The sequence below is a fragment of the Dromaius novaehollandiae genome, chromosome Z (genome assembly GCF_036370855.1).
Source record: "Dromaius novaehollandiae isolate bDroNov1 chromosome Z, bDroNov1.hap1, whole genome shotgun sequence".
NCBI lineage: Eukaryota > Metazoa > Chordata > Aves > Casuariiformes > Dromaiidae > Dromaius > Dromaius novaehollandiae.
This window is the reverse complement of record NC_088132.1, coordinates 48,122,309-48,145,019: the sequence shown is the minus strand read 5'-3', so window position 1 is coordinate 48,145,019 and position 22,711 is coordinate 48,122,309. Positions and strand designations below refer to the sequence as shown.

The window sequence follows — 22,711 nt, the reverse complement described above, 5'->3', positions numbered from 1 at the left end:
AAGTATACATTTTTCCTGCTCCTGTTCTGTTGTTTTTTCTTTTTCTTGTGATAACTACAGTCTGTTTTTTGCCCAAAATCTAATCATATTTTAGCAGATGTTCTAAGTAAGTTATTTTTCCCCTGATGATTTTCTTGAATTCAGACTTGTTTGTAAGATTTGTAGAAAAATAATGAAGCTGTTTCTTTTCTATTCTTTTCTTTTTCTTGTCTAAAGTGGGCCCAAGGCTATGTTTCCCATGGTGATGGGCCATCTGGGTTGAAAATCTGATTCCAGAACTGAGGATTACCTCATTGTCACGAGGAAACAGGAAATAAGTTTGAGAAACATCTGTTTTTCACCTTGGACAAGTTTGTTAACTTGGATGCGATGTTTTGCAGCTGTTCTGCCTTCCACAAACTTTGGAAAGTTCTGTTTTCTCCTTTCTTTACCTGAGGAGTAGTAACAGATAATTACAAAAGTGAAAAGCAGATTTCTGTTCATGATTTCTAAAATTAAGGTATAAGAGGAGTATGTATATTGAGGAATATGGATATTGAATGGATCAGCAGGGGGCATTTTTCTTAGTGGTATTTGTTAGAGAATTTTCAATATATTTACTACAGTTGTGTTTCTGTATAATAGTGGGCACTCACCTAAAATATTCATAGAGAAAAATATAAAGATGATGTCATCTTGTGTCCTTTTTGTCTGCCTTGAAACAGCTTTGATGCTTTTACTGCATATGAAAATCTTTTGTAGTTACAGAATTGCATAAGATAAATACATGAGGAATATTCAAGTCATGTAAATAAGTTCATACATATAAACTTTCTGGATAAAAATCAGTGTGAGTATATTTCTGTATTTGCAATTCCATATGGAGGAGGAAAGTACATTTATCTTTTGGCATCAGATATTACATCTCTAGTAATGCATATGGATGCTTCTGATTGCAAAACCCCAGTGCACATCTCTGTGTACATTCACATCTGCTGGAATTGCGTACTGTGCTGTCCTTGTTCCTACGTTCCTCATACAGAGGGGACTCTTGTGATCCTCTGCTCTGGCATCTTCCGTAGTGGATCAGAAAGTCTTGTTCAGTAATTGTGGTTTATCTGTTCATATGAATTTTGTTGCAAATCTGAACAACACTACTGATGTTGTAGAGGTGCAATGTATCAGCTTACACCAAATACTATCGAACAATAAGATCCTGCTACGCACAAACAAGTAAACAGGGAAAGAAAAGCTTTAGCCTCAGCAGGGCCAGAGGAAGCCGCGGATGGGATGCATTAGCGGCTGTGTGAGTCAGCTGTCAGAGTCACCTGCCTTCTGCTGGGGGACTGCAGCAAGATCTGCCCGCTTCAACATGCAACAGCGCTGTGCAACTGCTGGGCCCCCAACGTGCTAATATGGTGTCTTTGTCGAATTGCCGTAAAACATGCACTAACTGAACTCATGCAGTTTGATTTTTTTAATTTGGTTTTGCTCCTGAGAAACAAGCTGATTGCACTGTACATGCATGACAAATTTAGACTAATACATAAAGGGCTTGCCAATATAAACGTGACCTTTTCCATATATCCACTGATTCATACTCAATCAAAGCTGACAAAACGTCACAATCATTCCTTTAATTATGTGTGTGGAGGAGTTATTCTCTGTGTGTAAATATGTTTTCAATGCTAACTTCTAGCATTACTTAAGCTCTTTTAAGTGCTGGGAAGCAATTTTAAAGCTGTGACAGATTATTGGCTCTCTAGACAGTGTGTCCATTAGGTGACTACAAAATGTAAGACAAAGCAGAAGTGGGCATTTTTTTGCTTTAAAGGAAAATCCTAAATCCTTGAGGTGCATTTGGTTCAGGACTACAGCTGAGCTGAGTTTCACTGGATCAGCGACACAGAAGGTTTTTAGAGCCTTCTACCTTACTGTCTTTAATTTTGAAATGCAGTTTTTCTCTCTCCTGGCTAAGGTGAGATCTCAGCAGAGGTGAATGTGGGTGATAAAGTCCAGAGGAGCAGAATTTTTACTTGCAGGAGGAGGTTGTTCAAGTATTAGCGCTTTCTTCTTAGCAAGCATAACTTCATTTTCAGTTTAATTCTGTATGGCCAAGATTCCATTTATTCCTGGCAAGTTAGTGATAGCCTCTGTGCTGTTCTAAATCACTAAAGTTGATAGTGACTTTTAAAGAATATCCATTTTTAATAGCTAGGAACATTTCATGTTAACTGATTATACATATGTATGAGGGTACATACCTATGTCTGTATTTCTATAACTGCATTCAGTGTATGTGCAGATAATGCGTAACACTTTAAATAAAACATATTGAAAACTGTCACTTAACTGACCGTATGAGTTCATTCCACCATTAAAAGAAAATCTCACACATAGCCAGCCAAGTTGATCTGTCCTGTAATTTCATTGGAGCCAAGGAATTAAACCAGGGAAGAACTTGTTCCAGGGACTTAGCGATGTAACATGAAAACATAAAAGTGATAATGCACTCTGTTGCACAAATGACAAATGTCATCCTAAGCTTACCTTGCCAGTGAAATGTAGGAAAATGATAAAAAGCCCATGAAAAGATGATTACACACAACTGTATACTTTTTCTATGTAAAATGAAATTCTCACAGTGAAGTCTTTATCTCGTTTCTTTTTTTCTTGTGGAGATCAACTTCTTTCCAAGCAGATGATCACAATTGGAATGGCTGCTAGCATATTGCATTCAGGAAATTCTGGACATTTCACTTCATTTCAAATGAAGTTTCTTTGCACCCTGGTATCACCCTGACAGGTTGCATTTTAATTCCTAGTATGGTACATAAAGTTTATTTTTGGAAAATACTGCCTTGGAAAAGTTTTTTATTTGAAAAGAGTGATCTTTAATTAGTCTGTTAAAGATCAAATACATTAGGCAACTTTTGTCAAATTTGCCTAGCTATACATGGGAAAAGACATGTGTAGATAAAGTATTTTATTCAACTTCATATGAGACCAAACTGTGAGTTCTGAGGGCTGCGTTAGCTAGGCTTATGCTGTATTAAATGTGCATGAAGCCCTAATCCCTTTCTTCCTAAGGTCCTGATGTTTTAAAGATTTTATGCATGTGCTTATCTTTATTGTCTGTAAATGACCCGAAGGTCTGCTCACACGTGGATGTCTTTTCAGTGTCAGAGCCTGAGGTTTTACGAGACTGTCTCTGTGCTGTTTAAGAGCTACACAGAAGCTCCACACAATCTCTCTTTTCTTTGGAAAAAGGATAGTTGACTGCATGTATGTGTACATGCCTGTAGTTACCTTGCTGTCTCTCTCTGTTTGGTGTCGTAATGATGTACTATTTAAAGAAGAGCATTTCTTAAAAAAAAAAAAAAAGAGAGAGAGAGATTTTTTTTTTTAAGATTTTTCAGACTGTATCTACAAGTAAGTGTTTTACCAAACAAAAATGTGAAATCCATCAAGAACCAGTTTTCTCAATAGATCTCCAAATCAAACAGATTACCTTTCCTTAAAATGAATGCTAAAAGCAGGCACGTTTTGCCAGGGAGGCTAGTGTTCGGGTTGGTGGTGTGGCCCACTAAGGAAGTCTTCATTCGGCCCTGTTGGAAAGGTTCTGCTGGACTAGGTTCCGAAAGCTGAGATGATCTCAGTGTTTTTTGCTGAATTGAGACACTAGTTTCTTCTTTGGAATTAAGACCTTTATTTTATTTGTCCAGGGTTTGCTAGCAGTGGATCTGTAGTGGAATAGTGTGCAGTATCAGAAAAATTAGCTATATTACTTATATATAGCTAATACTAGCTATATTAGCTTTGTTCAGAAACTGTGAAAATAATGCTACAGCTGTAGGTGAATTAATTAACTGTGCATAAACAACAGAGTAACAACAGAGACAAATGCTAGCTCAATATTAATAATAATTTAACATTTGTAATAAGTATGCACTGAATAGCAAAAGAACTCGTATACAGTGACTACCGCAATAAATTACTACTATTATGTAATATCATTTCATTGCACTTCGCACTGTAAATTAGAACAACAAAAATGAAAAAAGCTGAATGTGTAATTTTAATATATATTTATATGTGATTTTGTGTGCATTGTTACTGACTCATAAAATGATATTAACAAATCTAATATTAGAAGTGTTCTGTATTAGTTATAAAGAGAGGATGTTTGCTGTTCTTGCAGGCAGGTTGTATGTTTAAATCGACATGCTGGAACAGACAGGAATATCCACACAACAGAAAAATTCTAGGATTGGGCAGGGGAATAGATAGATTAGCCTAATAAGGGAGAAGAGGGAAAATGTAAAAAGACCTTATCCGAAGCTCAGTGGAAAACTTTTGTCTGTCTGTCATCTGAGATATCTGATAACAGAAGCAAACACTGCTTAGGATAAAGTGCTACATCTCCCCCAGGTCATGTGAGATAAGATGAATTGCAATGAAGTGGACAATATGGTGTCGTACAAAGCATAGGGAGCTGCTTGCCCAGTTAAAAACAAATTATCCTCACTTTTATCAACACCTCTCTATAATGAGATCTAATCACCCATGTCAAAGGACATAAAATTGTCTGTTTTTCTAAGTCCTGAATAAGATTGAAACATTGCCCGTGATACGAGATGGCAAGGGGTGGGACTCTGCCAGCTCCCCAGTACATCGACCATCGACTGTGCTGGCCTCCTGCTTGGTAGGACTGAGTGCCTGGCTCTGTGGAAGCTTTCACATCTTCAGCCAGGGGATTGCTTCATTAATTTCTCTCTATTTCCCACCCTATTATTAATAATTTGTTATGTTTAGCAAAGCAGATTTTGATTTGCATTTTAAATGGTTTTCAATTCTATTTAGGTTGTAGGTTTCTTACATTTTTATTGCAGAAAGCTTTATGCTTGGGAGAAACAAAGCCGCTGTCAGGTGAGAGTGAATTCTGTGCTACCTCGAACCTCAAATTATATTTATTTTCTGTAGCTGGAGGATAGGACTGCTGGTTTCCCAAATTTGCCAGATGCCTGGAACTACAGATTTTCATTTCATGTTTTGGCTAAGATGTGCTGAGTACAGTTCTTCGGATTCAGGTGAAATAACAAATACTGCCTTTTATAACCACAATATTTCATGATTTTTTGCAGTGCTGATTTCAGTGTGTTCAAGTGATAAACAATATTCTAACATTTTTTCACTAGGCTGATGAGCTGAAACAGGCTTACTTATTTGAGAGACCTGTAAAGCAGTACCTAGGAAAAAATAAGCTATATAAACTCCTAACAATAAATTATTACTTGATGAGAATAGTGGAAAATCCCCTATCTGAAACCTATCCTATCTAAAATATCCTAAAAAATCCAGAAACACTTAAGAGATATTTTATATTGACTGTTAAAGTGTTCCAAACAAGACCCTCAAATGCACTTTCTTCCCCTTTCAAAGCATTGTGGCCACTCAAATTTACATATAGTTCCACTGTAATTCATTACAGTCTTCATGGGTTTAAATAAAGGCAGTACTGGTTTGAAGTTTCTTTTCTAACATGAAAACTTATAGCAGTAAACCCTGATTGGCCTCTCAGAGATCATGGGTCCAATCTAAAGTTTGGTGTCATTTACCAAAGCAATAGACGAAACTCTCCAAGTTTAGTTAGATGAGAATTTCTGAATGGAATGGAGGTATATGCTTGTTTGACCTTTGATTTATAATAGAAATCACATTTTTTTAATTACAGAAATTAAAAAGTTTTCTTTCCTGTTGTATAATGTGCCATTATACATACTGCACGTACTGTATACTTTACATGTTGCATTAATGCTTCTGCAATTTCATGTCAGATTAGATCCTAATAGATTAGATCCTTGGCTGCTGTAAATGAACGGCAAAGCCACTGGAGCTATTGAAGTCAATTGCAAAAGCTGAAGACCGGGCTGTAACACTACAGAAAAAAGCTGTTTGAAATGGGTGGACTTAGAATTACGGTTAGCATCACAGATGTGTAAAACATTTGTCCTTAAAAATAAACAAAAACACTTGCCATAAATTCTTTTTTTTCATGAGCTAGCCAAAAATTAAGAGAGACAGGAGCAAAGAAACATCTGTTTTCTTACATAATATCTTTTTGCTTTGCTTATATCATAACTGAATAACTTTCAAATATTCCCTGCAAAACTTATGTGAATAATAATTAGAAAGGGAACAACCTTAATGAAAATTATTTCTAACCTTTCAGTACATAAACTTTATTTTTGACTCAGAAGAAGTACATAACAGTGTCTGTGAATACAGGGGACAGGCAAGCCTGGTTAGGTAGGCTGGGATGTAATCTTGTCCTTATTATCAGGAGATGGTAACGCCAGTTCAGTCAGCTCTCCCTTACGCAGGCTAAAGGGCAGCCGAAGCGTCTCGGAAAACCCCAGCCCCTGGATGATAACTCTGCTTCCACACTGGAGCTAGTGCCACAGAGCCGGGGCTTCTGTCTCTTTGCAACCGTCCCAGCCCATCTGGCCCCAAGGAGAGGGGGAGTAGCTCATGTGTCATGTCCTGGTGACAGACAGCTAACTTGGCGGCCAGAAGCTGAAAAAAACGCAGTCGCACAGTGCTGCACAACAGTTCAGAAGTTTTCTGGAACTGTGGAAGTCCTGAGGAAAGGTAGTAGTAGGAAACCTGGGTGGCTTTGGTTGAGGTCTAACAGGGCCAAAGCTGAAACCAAGCTCGTAAATGCTGCGGGACCTTAGCTGGCTTGGGAATGCTATGATCGGGCAGAGTGGTGCAAAGACATGACTTGTCCCTGTGTATTCTTTGGGTCCAGCAAGGTTTACTAAAATCTGATTGTAGTTAAATCAGAAGAAAACAAATGCTGTTCCTGGTTTCTGGCTTTGGCACCACTGTTTTCTTCGTGTCCCCCCTAATCCTGCCATTCCTCAGCTAATCCCCTTTGGACATGGTCACTGAAAATGTACAGACTACCTGCTCAAGTCACACCACTGTTGTATTTCCCTCCATCGTGGAGGATACATATGGGAATACCAGTGACAAAATTGACAGTTAAATTGAAAATCAGGTCAATTTCTATTAGTTTTTCTATTCTCAAATTCCAATGAACTTCAGCCAGAGGCAAGCACAGGAATGCAGTAATGAGCAAGATGTAATAACCCAAGAGAGCATTGCCTACCAGTAATATTAGATCTTCTGCATTTTGTTTCTAGTTGAATATATATATATATATATATATATATATATATATATTTCCAGCTTCTTTTTGCAATTAGTTTTTCCTGTAAAGTCATAGTTTGTGTGTCTTTGGAAGGAGATCCAAAGTGAATATGGCAACAGCATTACTAAAATTACTGGGGGGAGTGTAGGCAGGTTTCTGTTTCTGCTGTTCCTAGGAGACACAGTGAGAAGGAATACTATATTGTGACAAAAATGGGACAGGTATCTTCATCTTCTCTCTATATATATTCTTGAGTATATATTAAGCTTTGTCATTCATGTACTAAATTTGCTTGAAATCTTTATGACCATCTGTCGTGAGTGGCTTTCAATACTGATATTACATCTACCCGAATATTTGGGGAATGAGACGCTGATGGTCTGTTTTGCTTCAGAGCAACAGAAAGCAGTAAATCCGTATTTTGCCTCAGAGAATTAACGTTGACAAAGTACTTACTTCAGATGCATTTGTGTGCAAAGATTTCATTCTGTACTTCTGGTATGAAGCCAAATAAGAAATACTAGCTAATCTGGATAAGAATTACTGAAATACTCTTTCTCCTTTGGAATTTGTATTTAGTTCCAACTCAGTTCAGTTCAATTTTTTTATTTATTATGTTTCTCAGGAATTAACTAATCAGCATTGACACCTTTTTTACGGAAGTCTTGAGGCTTTGAATGATGAAACATTGTCACATGCCCATTCAATTACTAATTACAAAGAAGTTTACAGATAAAAACTGTTCACATGTATGAATATTTTAAAAGTAAATAATTAAAATAGTGCTTTAAAGCACTTTTACTAAAGATTCAAAGATCACAATTACAGTCTTGACTGCAGGAGTGAAAGAACATCTTATGAGTTGGGCTCATGTTTTGAGGCTGAAAGTCTGCAGCCCGGTATCTGCAGTGGATGGGCTGCAGGTAGAACCTGTTCTCCAAGGAGGACTGAGAAGAGGGTGATTAGAGAATATGGACTCTGCTCTGTAATCAACTAATGCTAAATTATGGTATTACTAATGTAGGATACATGAGGAACAAAAGTAGAGAAATCTACTCCTGTGTGTCTCAGAAAACTGAAAATCAGGTTGTGCTGAAGATATTCAGCAAGATAGTGGATAGATCACTAATGTTAGCTACCAGCTCTGGGGATGTTCCCATAAGTAGCAGCTCTACTAAGAAATCTAAGCGAATGTGTATTAATCCAGTTGAATCAAAGTGGCTTTTCAGGGGGACACTACAAAGAAAACCTTCTCACTGATGACTTATTTTCCTGCAAAATTTCTATTTGACCTTCCAGGCATTAAAACTATTAAAATATTTTTTATTTCTTAAAAAAATTCCTCATGTTGTCAAGAATGACTGAATCGCTTTTGCCTAATTAAAACAAAATTTGAACTTAAAATCCCCAAACCAATTCTGCTCTTGGGTTGAGATCAAGCATAGAGTAGCACAAGAAAACAAAAGTTCAGAAAGATACACTTCCCCTTGGATCTTCTGAAGCAGGTAGATATTGTGGGCTTCAGCCCTAACATACTGGGTACAGGTGTACTTCCTCCTTGTGACAGTGATTTTTTTTGTTTTTTTTTTAAAGAAAGCTTATAAAATAATACTGGTTTTTAATACATGTTAATGGATATTTTTGGCTTGTTCTGTTATATAATCAACATTTTTGCTTATAACCTCAGAGATTTTTTGATAACTAAATACAGGGTATGGCTGAGAGTTCATTTAAGATTTCTTTCTGTTGCATTATTCTTAGGGTTTAGTTGGAGAAATTGTCCAAATTTTGCTTTCAGCCGTGCTTAAGAGCACCCAATGTTGTTATTTGCATGTGCACAGATGTAGCAGAGAGTTCTGCTCACAGCATTCTCACTGATTTTACTGAGTCTCCAGAGCTGTTTTGCTTCCCCTTTAGCTAGCTATGCTCTTCCAAAACTGTGCCATTAAATTAATATGTTTATTGTGTTATGTGCTGAGGTAACAGTTTTTCTTCACCTTCAACATCTGTTCAAATGGACAGCAGATGCCCGGGGTGAAAACTGTTCATCCTTAGCAGATGGCTAGACTGGAAAGTAATTATCCATTCCTGGATAGCCAAATCTCTTCTGTGGAGGATGAAATGAATCTTATTATTTTTATATTCAAAGAAAGTTGATTATTATTTGATTTATAAGAATCTGAAAAAAGTGACATGTCTTAATTTTCCTCCAGAAAACCAGTTAAAAAGAACTAATATTAATCTGCTTAAAGTGAATGGGTAATTCTGGATCCAATTTTGTGTTTTCTTCAACATTTTCTTCCTTAGTCTTGCACAAAAATTAGCAATACTTAATTATTATACCAGAATCTCTTAAAAGGGAGCAGCTGACTTCAACTCGTGAACATTACATTTCAGAGTGTCTGAAGGAATTAAATTTAAAAGCTCAGATTCTGCTCCTCAGTTGTTTTATCAGTGGTTATGTACTGGCTGATTAAATATTTCAAGAACAAATCAAATATTTGGTTGATTTTTTTAATGGAAACTATAAAATGTTAACAAAAGTGAAACTCTAATTATATAAGAAAGAAGAAATGGTAAAAAATGCAGAACAAATTTACAAACAATGCAATTGCCTAGTCAAAGAAAGAAGAACTTGCCAGTGAGAGCATTCACTGAAAATCCCTAATTCCACAGACAAAGTATGAGATGTCACTCTCATTTAATTGATTCAGGTGGCTTTTTGTTTGCTTTAGAAGGACATAAGCAGAAAACTATGCTGATGCTGTGCCTTTTAACTGCCGCTGGAATTCATGACAAAAATCCCCAATACAGAATCAGACCTGTAATATCTACCTCCTGACTGGGGACCACTAAAATTTTTTATGTATTGGCTGCAGCTGAGGCAATCCCAGGCGGGGGTGACATCTGTTGTAGATTAGCTGAAACTCTGTAGGTTTATTTTATGAATGTCACACAGGAGCATTCAGTGTAGGATGATTAGGCTTGGTGACTGTGAGGTACACCTAAAATGGCCAGTCGTTATCCTTCTGTAATTATTTTTGTTACTGAATTTGGTGAGCCAGCATGTGTGAAGTTGTAAAAGCTGAGGGTAGAGAATGAGTCCCTTTGTTAATTTGTTTGCAATCTGTTTAGTTGTTCAGCATGCGTCCTGGGGGGCCTTGAGCAAAGTTCTGTCTCCAGCACTCGTTAACTTGGAGTTAGTTCAGCAAAGTCCTCTGGCATTTGCTTGTGTGTAAATAAATACCAAGGGGATGTGAGAATGTGCTTACAGATAGGCACGTGCTTTGCTGTATTGATGAATTTGCAGTCTCACAGTGATTTTGTTCTCCTTTAAAATCTAATTTTAATATTGCATCTTTTAATGGAAATTAAAGTGAAGAGATGACAAGGCAGATGGATGTAAACCCAGCACTGAAAGCTCCTTATCAGAGGGCAGAAACTTTTTTCTCAGGTGACTCAGCAGCAAAAGCCAGTGACAAAACCTTGTTGTTAGGAGCAAGGTATTTTAATTTTAGGAACCAAAGTTTTACTGTGTTTGTTGTTGAATCTCACACAGTAATTTTTTATTTATGGTGTTCAAAAGGAAAAAAAGGCCCGCTGTTTCAAATTACAAGGTGAGTCTGAATGAATAGTCTAAAGAGAGTAAAGAGATAACCTGGAAAACATCAGTTAAGAGCATTTTTTATTCCAGTGTGGTTTTTTTATTTAAAAAGCAAAGGTTTTTGGAATTGAGAGAGGTAGATCAAAGAGAATTTTGAATTCTGTCATAAAGGTCATCTAACATGTTAAATGCAGAATTATGATCAGATTGAAACGGACAGCATACAAGTTGGAACAGCTCCTGTTCATACCGGTAAACACTATGGAAGAAAAAAAAAATTGGGTAGCCAGTTATCCATGGATCTATGATATTTTTGGTTGGTTGAAAAACCTGAATAACAGAAATTCCTCTTGAAGAAACATCTGCATTTGCTTATGGGAACTGGAATCCCTAAAAATGGAGCCACAGATCTTTTGTTTCATTTTCTTTTCTTTTCTTTCTAAAGTTTCTTACTTAGATCAGCTATAATTCTGATAGTGCTGCAAGGAGCACTATATATCTGTTGACACATATAAATAGAAGAGATTTGTAGAGGACTTGAAATTACATCCATAGTCCATTTTTGATATGCTTGGTAAATGTACATCCTCTTATCTTCTCAATTTATTTTTATAAATTAAACTTAGCCCAGATTTTAGAAATTGTCATCATGAGTATTCCAAAATTAAAACTAAAGCAGACAGGTCTATTTCCCATTCAGACTTCAGGCAAGTGGGATACAAACATCTCTTCCCCAATTATTTATCAGTTTAAACAAATATGTTAGCATCAATACTTTTTCTTAGTGTATCAGGTTTTCTTAGATTATCAGGTTGCTTTGCAATAATTTTAAAATGGCAAGATTATGCCTTCCACATGATTGGATTTATTCTGGAAATTGCATATCACATGTTATCATTTCCTGTTAAAATAGTTTTCCAAAGCCATCTTTCAACTGTTTTTATGCATTTGGTTCTTATAAACAACTTGACTGATTTGCTTGCCTCACTCATCTCCAGTGCACGTTCTTATCTCTGCTTCAAGGAGAACGGCTTCTTTATTGGTTACTTCCAGAATTTGTTTGCTCAACAGAACAACATCTCTTTGGATAGCATTACATTTCATTTGACTTCTGACCTATTTCATTCTGACGAAATCCTCTTGTGGTCTCGTAATGAAAATTTATGTAGTGATGATATGACATAAAGTTTCACCTTTTTATGTTCTTCATTTCAGGATCGGTTTATGACTCATCAGAAATTGACTTCACGGGGGACTGTGCAAAGATGTTTTGTCCCTGTGGTAGTTTTGAAACTTAAGGCATAAAAATTCTTGGGGTTTGATCTCAGTGTGGAAGCTATTATTGCACCATTTCAGGAGATGCAAAGGATTTTAAAGGATGCCGTGTATACATATTTCTGTCCTCACTGAAGTGGTCAGGAGAAAGAGATTTAATTTTCCCTTCCTGTATTTTCTTAAGAGTGTGCAATCACTGTTTGATTCAGATGGTCTATGCTGAAGGGAATTTGGAGTATGATTGTAACTGATGGGCGCATGCTGATAACATGGAATGGAGGAGAGGATCACCTTCTTTTTATCAGTGCAAGCAGGACCACTCCTTCCCTTTCCTTTGTAACTTCTCGACTAAGAGAAGTTAGAAATAAATTAGGCATAAACTGAGGGATGCTTCGATAAGAAAATGGGATAAAAAGAGAGATTTTGCAGAAAGCAAGAAATTAATGTGGTAGGTGAAGACTATGAGTTCTTGAATAAGCCTCAATGTGCTCCCTAAAAGTTTGAGGATGGTGGGGTTACCCTGCAAAACATGTTTGAAGCCAGATTAGAAGTCCATTACTAGCGATATGCTACCATGCACTCTAATCGGTGCTGTGTCTTCTGCAGATTCTGTAGCCTGTGTACCATGAAGGAGGTAGAGGAGGTAGGAAAGGAGGAGCAATAGGAGATCAAACCTGTCCTAAATTGATTACAGTTAATCTATTCTTATGTCAGTGTAGAGCCTGTCCAATGTGGATAACTAGATGGATGGAGAATCAAGCAAGAAAGAGAAAAGTGTGAAAACATAGTACCGTACTTTAGTACATACAACAGTTTAATATGCAGTGCTCTGAGGACAGTGTAATCTCATCCATCATGCTTAAACTCCTATGAAGCTGTCGTGTGTACTCTAGAATAGTTGAGAACTCAATGTGACTCAAAATATTTGTACACGGAGAGGAACCAGGGAACCACACAAAACACTTTCTATCCTGCAGGATGATGTGACTCCAAGATAATCTCTGAATAAGTGCTGGGCAGGAGGTGTTCTTCATCTTCCAGAAATTTTACTCCTTCTGCCTTCCAGGTCATGTTTGGCAAATGTAACGTGTCCTAGCAGATGAACTGATGAACAGCAAGTATGAGACACTATGTTGGGACCATGGTGCAATAGGTGGGTAGGGCTGACCACTAAAATAGTAGGTGGCTAGGGATGAAATTGAAGGTAGGCGAGGTGGGAGGGGATTTGGGTAGTCTGAAGTTCTTGATGGAAGGAGTGGATGGCTCTGTCTGGGAGAGACTGGGCGATTTGGGGTTGGACTGACGTGTTGACGATAAGGGAGGGCCATGTTTCAGGAAATGTGGAGGCTAGTATTGGAAAGGTTGAGGGTTCTGGGTTGGTAGCTGGGCCAGAGAAGCTCCAGATTTGAGGGATGGGCCTTGCAGAAATGCTAGGCTTTGAGACCTGAAGGCTTGAGGCAGGGGAAATCAGAGTGTAAGTTATTATAGGATGATGGATTTGGGAGTATTTGGTAGTTGCGATTTTTGAAATGAAAAGTGGGAGTAGAAATACTGAAGACCATGTTCCAACCAGGCACTGTTCTGGAGGCATGGTGCGAACTTCACACAGCACATTTCTTGTACAGGCCATGCGGTACTGCTGGCCACCAACTGGCCTTTTCCTCTTTGTTGCATTTGGAAATATGGTAATCTGGAGGTAAAAACCTGACTGAATTTAAGGCACATTATGCATGTAGTGATTTATCTCACTACTATTCCGTCTCAGAAATGATTAGATGTACACAGGAAAGGGGACCTTGCACTCATGCTTCTAAAATGGATGGTGGCTCCCTGAATGATCATCTAGCCTGAGGGACCAATTTATCTTTGCTGCCACTCCATTAACTATGCTTGCCTATGTATTTGGAAGTCCTCCAACTATCTGAATAAAAATGGTTATAATCTTTTTAAGTCAGTCAATTGACTTTGCCATTGTATATTTGACAAAACGAAGAGAGCTCCTTAAATGAATAGCAAGAGCACCTACGTGGAAGCTGGATGAAGTTAGTGTGTTGAACATGCTAATAAAAAATAAAAACCAGACCCTCATCTAACAGGACATCACCCCTTGGGTATTTTAGACAGTGAGGCCCAGGGCAAAGGTGCAGTCAGGTAGCTTCAGGGGCAAGGCTTTATGTGGATTTTAAGACATGAAAGATCAGTTAGGGTCTTTGGTGTGAGTTTTTGTAAACAGAAAGTAGGTAGTATTTGTTGTTTCAATTTGCTAGTATCAGAGGTTTAGTTGAGCTATATGTTAGGGTCTTACAATTCCCCTTTTTTCTTTTTTTAACAGTGAAACTATCATACCTTATAAGTTTAGATTTTTGAGAGGGAATATGCACACTTTAAAATCGGAAGATGAATTTTGAATTCTTTTGCTGTTTAACTTACTGTCAAAATCAGTAATGTAATGATTCCCACAGGGTAGGTAAAATGTGCCCTCCTTTGGGTATCTCATCTCTCATCATAAAAGAACCCCTCCATTTTTATAAATGCAACTTCCTGTAAATAGGGATGAACAATATGACCTTGACAAAGCTACCCAGAGAGAATTTGAAGTGATCGCATTTGCTTGTTCAGGGACTTTTCTTTAGTCTTGTTATTTTGGTCTGTGTAATTCCACCAAGTACACAATTACTCAGGTGCTCTGTCCGTCCATTTTGTAGAGGCACCTGTAATTGATCTAGCAAGCAGCTGACATATGGTATTTGAAATGAAAATGGCAAGTGGAAAATGAGCAGGCAGTGAGCTGTTTGCTGCAGCTGCTTGTTTGTTGTCCACACAAATTAAATTTGTCGAGTTCTGTTCGTCTCTATATAAAATTGTATTTGTAATTCCCCTAAAAGATTACAAAGATTTTCACTTGCTGCTCATATAATTACAGTAATGCACTAGGCTATTGTTCTAATAAAGAGAAAACATACAAGTTTAGTTCAAGGATCCCAATAATTTATGTCTTTTCCAAGACACTAAGATGCACTGTTTTTCATTCTCTTTACTGTTCACATGCAGTTATATCATTTTATACTTCCTGTGTATCTTTTTGCCTTGCCCATCATCATAATAAACATACATGAGTAGTGTAGAAGGTAGACCATAAAATTAAAGAACTAATGACATCTGAATTAACTTATGGAAGACTACTCAAAAGCTTTACAAATAGTTGCCCCAGAGAGGTAATAGGTATTAGATATTGGGAGCAAATCCTGCCATAATCAAGACACACATCATGTGCCAGATGGCTTGAATAGCCATCAATTTGTTGATTCTTCCAGCTCAAGATTTTTTTTAAGTTGCTAAGCTAGTGTGCTATTGAAGCATGATGCACATTAAAAAAATGCGTGTTTTATCTCTTTCCCTACCATTTCTATGTCTGATCTATTTGCACTTGAAGAGTTTTCACCATTGCTGTTGTATTAAACCTTACACAAACCTTATACAAACCTTTTCTTTCCTAATGCTCTGGCAATACCATAAGGACATGATTGATAAAAGGTGTTCTTAAATCTTCTGATAACTAAAGGTTACATTTTCCTTTGAGGTGTCTGAGGAAAATTGTATTACCTTTCCTGAGAAAAACATTTCAATTGGTGGAACAATCCAAGGATTCTGTTTTTAACTTGGCCTTAATCTGTGCATTAGCATTTTATCATAATCAAATGCACAGCTGAAGCTGCAGGTGTAGTTACTTTTTCCTCAACTGCATTTATGCAAAGAACAAACTGCTCAGTAGGACCTTATTGATGGTTGAATTGATGGAAATGTGCAGAGGAGTATGGAACTGGAAGTCTTTCCTGGTCAGTGACTCGGTCACAAGTAGTCAGGTCATTTATTCTCTGGCATAAACTAATTAAATGCAGTATTAATGTGAGTTAGTTTTTTTTAAAATTTTTTATTTTTCTCTCTCCACTACACCTACTGGAAGTCTTTTCCACAGCGTCATTACTCTGATAGTTGGAAACTTTTTCTAATTTCAGGCCTGGCAAACTTATGGTCAATTTGTGTTCATTTCTTCTTTTGCCAGCATTGTTCTTTGTCTTAAATAATACTACTCCATCCTGAGTGCTTGAGTACTTGATCCTTTGTTTTGCTAGTCTCAATGAGGCAGGTATTTCTAGTCTGCACTCATAATGTAAGCTTTCACTCATGATCCTGTTACAATTGTCCGTGCCTTAATTAATCTTTCTTGATGATAATTGAATCAGAACTGTGTACAGTATTCTGGATGAGAGTGTGTCATGACCCTGTACAGTAACAGTAATACTTATCAGGCAAATACTAACACTGCATTTCTTTTTTACCATTGCAATAACCCATATTCATCTTCTGATGTACCAGCATGTCTTGGCACTCTTCTGATGCTTTCAACTGAGGAGCTCTAGATGTATAACGTGAATGCATTAACTTCTGCTGTATATTATTGAACTTCGGGACATTCTTTTTCTTTTTTTTTTTTTTTTGTGCTAAGGTCACCAAAGAAAGTATGAAATAAATTCTTCCCCAGAATTTAGTTCCTGTGCCTATAATTTGCTTTAAATACAAGAGCTGGCAAATCTCAGGTCTGGTGAGTCACGAATTGGCAAGTCCCAAGCAGTGGAGCTGCTATCAGCCCACTCATTAGTGATGTCTGTCACTTGGACATTATTTGACTTGGGATTTTCTCTAAGTCCTCATGTCTAGGCATTCTTGTCAATTCTTTCTATATAAGCAAATTACTTTAAACAAGATAATATAAGTGAAATATTACCTTTCCTATCTATCAGTATAGCTAAAGATCTTGTTCACACTGGTCATTTACCTTCTCAATTACAATATACTTTACCAATTTCAGTCTTTCTTCACTTACATTCACTCAGTTGAAAATTATCTTAATTGTGTTGCTTCTGATGTTGTCTATTGTTAAACCATCCTCTGAGGGCTGCATCTCTTCTGTTATATGAGATTTGGTATAACATGTAAACCAGCACACCTGGTCACACCGCAGTGTCACCCTCAATTGTTTATTCACTGTTCAGTTTTCAAGCAGTAACTTTATGGCCTGTTGCTCCCCTTCATGCTTGGTAGAAGCAGCTCATAAATATCTACATAGCTATCTTATAATCTTTCTCTGAAACTGTCATTAGTTTCACTACTTCTTTTTCATGGTATGACCAGAAGCCTTTAGTAGGTCATCAGTATGCTATTTTGATACTTCCTTGTTCTGTCTTGTCTGTCAGTATCTATTTATTCTTCCTTGTGCTTATTCTCTAATTGGAAGAGCTCTTTGGCAGCCAGTATTATCTTTTCAATATGGCGTGATGGGCTTGTGGTTTATGACTGGGTTCCAGGACAGCATAGAAATATTATTGCTTGTAGTAATTACTATTCCTGGTTGGAGCACTTTCAACAAAAAAGTGTTCTGCCGAAACACATTACTTTGTCCATATCAAAAACACTTTATGATGTTTCGCGATAACCTACTGACTTTTTGACATCTCATCTTTTGTGAGATACAGGGCTTTGTGTTCAGCTGTGATCTGACATATAACCTTAAATGAAAACAAAAGATTTTTGAATCTGAAAAATAGGGTTTTCATGATTTCATTTTTTTCATACATTTATTTTTTTCCCATATGGAATGAAAACAAATTTTGGAAAGCTCAAACCTTGTCACTAAAGTTGGCAAGATCTAGATTGACCTTCAAGGGCAAGGAACAGTTTATGATGCAGTTTGATTAATCAGTTACACATAGCTCCCTGGGAAAGGTACTTTCATATAGACTGACCTGTAAATAGCTTAATGTTATGTAGGCCATAATTTTGATATCAGTTAGCTCATTTACTCTATGACATTCTGAAATAGGCAATGAAATAATAATTTGAAATCACAGCAAATCACTGCTCATGCAGATAACAAGACAGTAAGATAGCTCTTCACTCAGACAGATCTCTTAAGGAATAACTCTTTCAATGCTATTGTTGTCAAACTCTTTTCATACACTTATTTTTATATAGGCTTAAGTGTGTCTGAAAGAATCCCTATTCCAAGGACTCATTTGCACCTTCTTACAGCAATTTACATGTGATGTCCCATATTATTAAAAAGGATCAGATTGACATCAGAAGACATTCAGAAAAACTGAATTCTCTTTTATTATGTAAAAGTATGTGTTCATTGAGAAAATATAGCAACAGTGAGAGAAAGATGGTGCTGGTGCTGTATGTTGTCAATGGGGCAAAGAACAAACTGAAAAGAAAAGAGATGAAGAAAAAGTAGGGATCAACAATAATAAGAAAGAAGAGATTAAGAGAAAGATGGTAAAAAAACAGTTAAAAAGAAATTAATCCCCTGAAGATGGAGGAAAATGAGTAGAGACACAGAAGAATTAAAACATAATCAAAAAGGGAAAATAGGACTAGAAATTTAGGAACCATTTTTGTCATTGCTTTCCTATGGTAATTACGATATCTTAGGAAGTGTCACTGAGGATAGTTCTTCAAAAATATTTGCTGTTGTCAGTCATTTAGTATTGGTTTAAACGTCCTCTGGACATTCATTATTTCTCTCATTTTCTGTGCTTTGTAGTACTAGCAAAACAGCAAGGACCATGAACTATGTTTGTATTGCAGCATGTTGATATTTTTCCCATTATAGACTGTCTGTAACTGTCTTTTATAGGTAAATTCTCCATAAAGAGGAGAAGAAAAATACAGCAGAAGGTATCTTAGCATGGTGCCAAATGAGGAATTTTATGAGCCATAATCAATTTATCCAGTGAATAATTAAAACTCAGTGATGATAGGAAACTAAATATGAATTTGTGGGCCGTACCATTCTGAACAGCTGTAAGCTAATGAATTTAGACTGCAGTTTGTTAAGTTTCCTGTGCTCTATTTACGATTTTGGTGATAAAAGCTTTTGATGACAGTTTTGTTAAGAAAGCACCTGTGTTTGGGGTTTTTTTTTTTTTTGAGATGCTTAGAAAACTTTGCTGTGTTGCCCTGTAGGCATGTAGTGAGCTTGTGCTAAAAACATGAAGTTAGTTTTTATACTGCTAAAAATGGAATTCAGTCAGCAATACAGGTCTCTAAGAAATTAAATAATATAGTAAGGATGAATTTCTCTTTTCCCTTTACTATTAACATAATCTGGACTAACAATTCTGCAGTGCAGAATTTAAAATACATCCCCCCAATTCTGGATTCAGCTCTTCATGTAATAAATAAACCAACCCAATGAGTCAGAATGATGACCAGGTTTATTCTATGATTATAAAGTGTATGTGCCTGTGTGTATCTCTCTGAATGTTAGTCTAGGTTTCAAACCTATTCTCATTTACACTTGTGTAAATGCTGGGAAGAGTTTCACAAAAGGGTAAAAGTGACAAAGGATTCAATAAGCTTGGCCTTGTTTACACGTGCTTTACTTGGGAAAACCTGTCCCTTCCAACATTGCCCATCCCACTTGAATTGATATAATTTAAGCACATGATGACATGCTCATCATGAACACAAGCAGTATATGCTTGGATCCTTAGCTTGTGCACTTTCAATGGTGCACAAATTAAATGAAGATCTTTGCAAAGCAGAAGACTGTGTGAGCATTACAAAATGCGTTTCACAGGAGTGCAGCAGTAGCTGCCTCCAGATACTGATGTTAATGTTCCTAGCGCTGTAGTAATGGCTTCAGCTTGCTGCAATTAAAAAACGGAGTCATGAAGCACATTACTTAATTCTCAACACATTTCTTGGTGCCTATATTTTAATCTCAGGCTTCAGTGGAAGTTTGCACCGATAGTTAAGCATAACAGATTTCCTAACAACATTGTATTTCATAGCTTGTGAAAGACCATGCATTTGTCCTGAGATTTGTTCTTTGATGCAGAGAGGTTCATAGCAATTAATTAGTATTTATTTTATTTACAATATTTATCACTTTCCATTTTATTTAACCATTTAGTGGAATGCTCTTAATACACTTTATTTAAAGTGTTGCAATATTAATGAGCATTTTAAGTAGGTTTTTATCATAAAATAGCCATAAAATATAGTTGAACCAACATAGATCACAGTAATGTTATGGAAATGTTACTTTTTTCCCCCATTATGTAAATTAGCATATCAATTTCCTTTCTGTGTATTTTAGTGCAAGAACAAAAAATAAACTGAACATATCTGCTTACTGAATGAAACCGAAAACAAAATGTGTAATTAAAAAGAGCTAATTTACATTCTCAGTCTAAAGTAATATGGAATGACACAAAACTTTAAGTAAAAGGAAGAATGTGCAAGGTATCAGTTTATGATCCAGGGTTTAGAAAACATAGCCATTTAAATGTATGTTTTTCCACATGGAAATCACAAATGACAGAGAAAGTTAAGTTTCTCCTACACTAGAATGTCAGTCTAATCAGAAAATTGCACAAGTCTTTCACTGAGTAAGATCTTGGTTTTGATAATGTAGTGTGTTTGGCTTGGTTATATCCCTAAAAGGATCAAGATTTAGAAGAATACAGCATAGAAGTGTGACCCATTTGTCACACCTGTTTTTCAGCATTCTCTTAAAAACTAAGCTGAGCTTCTTTCATCCTGAAATCACCTCAAGTGATTATTTTGGTGTTAGGTTGTTTGGCTTGTGTGTTAGTGGGGGTATAGGGCTATTATAGAGTAAAACATCTGTAAGAAACAGAGAGCTAATAAATTAAGCAGAAGTGTCATGCTGATTAAGCTACGAAGGGCTGAATTCTCATCTGCAGATGTTAGTTTTACATTTCAGTCTGTTCCCCAGAATATATAGAGGATAAATTACCTTAGACTTGACTTTTTCTCACACTGTCCTTTATGTTGCTTCAGGCCAGGTACTTACCCTTGAGCAGGTTTTCCAGAAGGCAGGACATTGGATTTGGAGGCATCCCTCCATAATTCCTATGCAAGTTACCAACATCTGTTTGCACTTCCGCTGTAGGTGTTTAATAACAATCACCTGAAAAGCAAGCTGCAGGTGAATGGTGTGCAAAAGTAACTACGGGTCAGGTTAAGTAACCGTGCCCTCACATTTAGGGGTTGTCTTGTCCATGTAGCTGTCTCCTTTGAATCCACTGCTTTGTAAATGAAGTATAAAATATGCACAGGTTTTGAGTCTACTGGATTTTTTTGGCAGGAAGAATTATTCTTTGAATTTACTTGTCTCTTTTTGAAGTTTTGATAGAATTCATTGAGTACGTCCATGCTGTTGCTACATTCATGAACCACCCCTCTTTCTTTATTTCTTGCTTTGAAATCAGTAGATAACAGCTGAACAAACTGTTGGTGGAAAAAAGGATCATAAAATCTGGCATGCTGAAAAATTTTTTCTGAATATTTACTGGAGTTAGTATACATCACATTATGTATCTTGAAGCAGGCATAGTTTACTGAATGTTCTTGAAAAAAGAAATGGGGTAGAATTTTCTCTAGCAGCATTTGTAAATTTATAAATTATAAATGAATCTATTGTTTTTCCTCTACCAGCATCATTTTTAACACATTACCTTTCAAAATATAGCATTGTATGGATGTAAATGCAAAGTCTTTCCCTACAGGATGCTCAGATATGAATGATGAATAAGGGCCTCTACCTGGATAGACAGTCAGACAGACATCTAATTACAATCAGGGCTCATTGTTATATTACAACATCTGAGGTTTGAAATGTTGTGGATTTGCAGCTTTTGAAATCAAGATTGTTAGAAAAGCTGCCATCAAAATGGCTAGAAGCCACAAATGATCACATCAAATGTGTTATTAGAAGTCAAGAGTGTACGAAAGAACAAACCGAAAACGAAGTCAGATTGGAGGTCAAAAGATCAAAGAAGAGGAGTAGTAACAAAAGACACATTTTGTAAATGCAATTGATGAAAAGCAATCCCTTGATCCAGAGGAGTTTTCAGTGCAGTGGGTAGGTTTTTATTCAGGAGAGAGCACCAACAGCAATGCTAATTCAAAAAGCTGTAAGGCAACCGCACATACATTTAAGGAAAAATAGAGGTTCTAGCACAGGATCTCAGCATTCTCCTCCAAAGCTATCTTCCACAGCTTGCCAGTCAGGAGGAGAGTGAGAGCAGTATCTCAGGAGAAACTCCTGTGAGCTGATTTCCAGAACAAAGGAGAAGAAAAATAGACCCTTCAGATAATGAGATTCTCACAGAGAGAGATGAGACATTCAGGGTCTGATCCTGATTTAGCATTACTATTTGGGCTCCTTCAGTGGTTTGGAAACCGCAGGCGGTTATTTGTATAGCAAATGAATCGCATTGCATTTTTTAGTTTGTTAGAATTAAGTCACCAACATTCTCTGTGCAGTTAAAGAACTTTAGCCCATGTATTTGTCAAGTCCAGCGAGTCCTCTATCACCACTGATTGCTTCAGTGTAGCAGTGTTCTTTTGAAATAACCGTCAGTGACTTCTCAGTGTTCTTATGATAACTTCACTTGTGTAGGACAGCAAGGGCTGCTGGAAAAAAGCTCAACTGATAATAATTAAAAACAGGAAAAAGTACTCGTTGATGGTATCTCACTGATGGATATAGCCTTACGAGTTATAGCAGGGATTTCCATTGAAGTTGTCAGCCATATTTTTCT

General features: G+C 36.8%; 1 long non-coding RNA gene across 5 annotated transcripts in view; it reads left to right on the top strand.

The window, feature by feature from the left end:
• The window catches only part of LOC112980264 (uncharacterized), a 490,489-nt gene that overhangs the window by 179,115 nt on the left and 288,663 nt on the right, over positions 1 to 22,711 (top strand). The window lies entirely within an intron of this gene.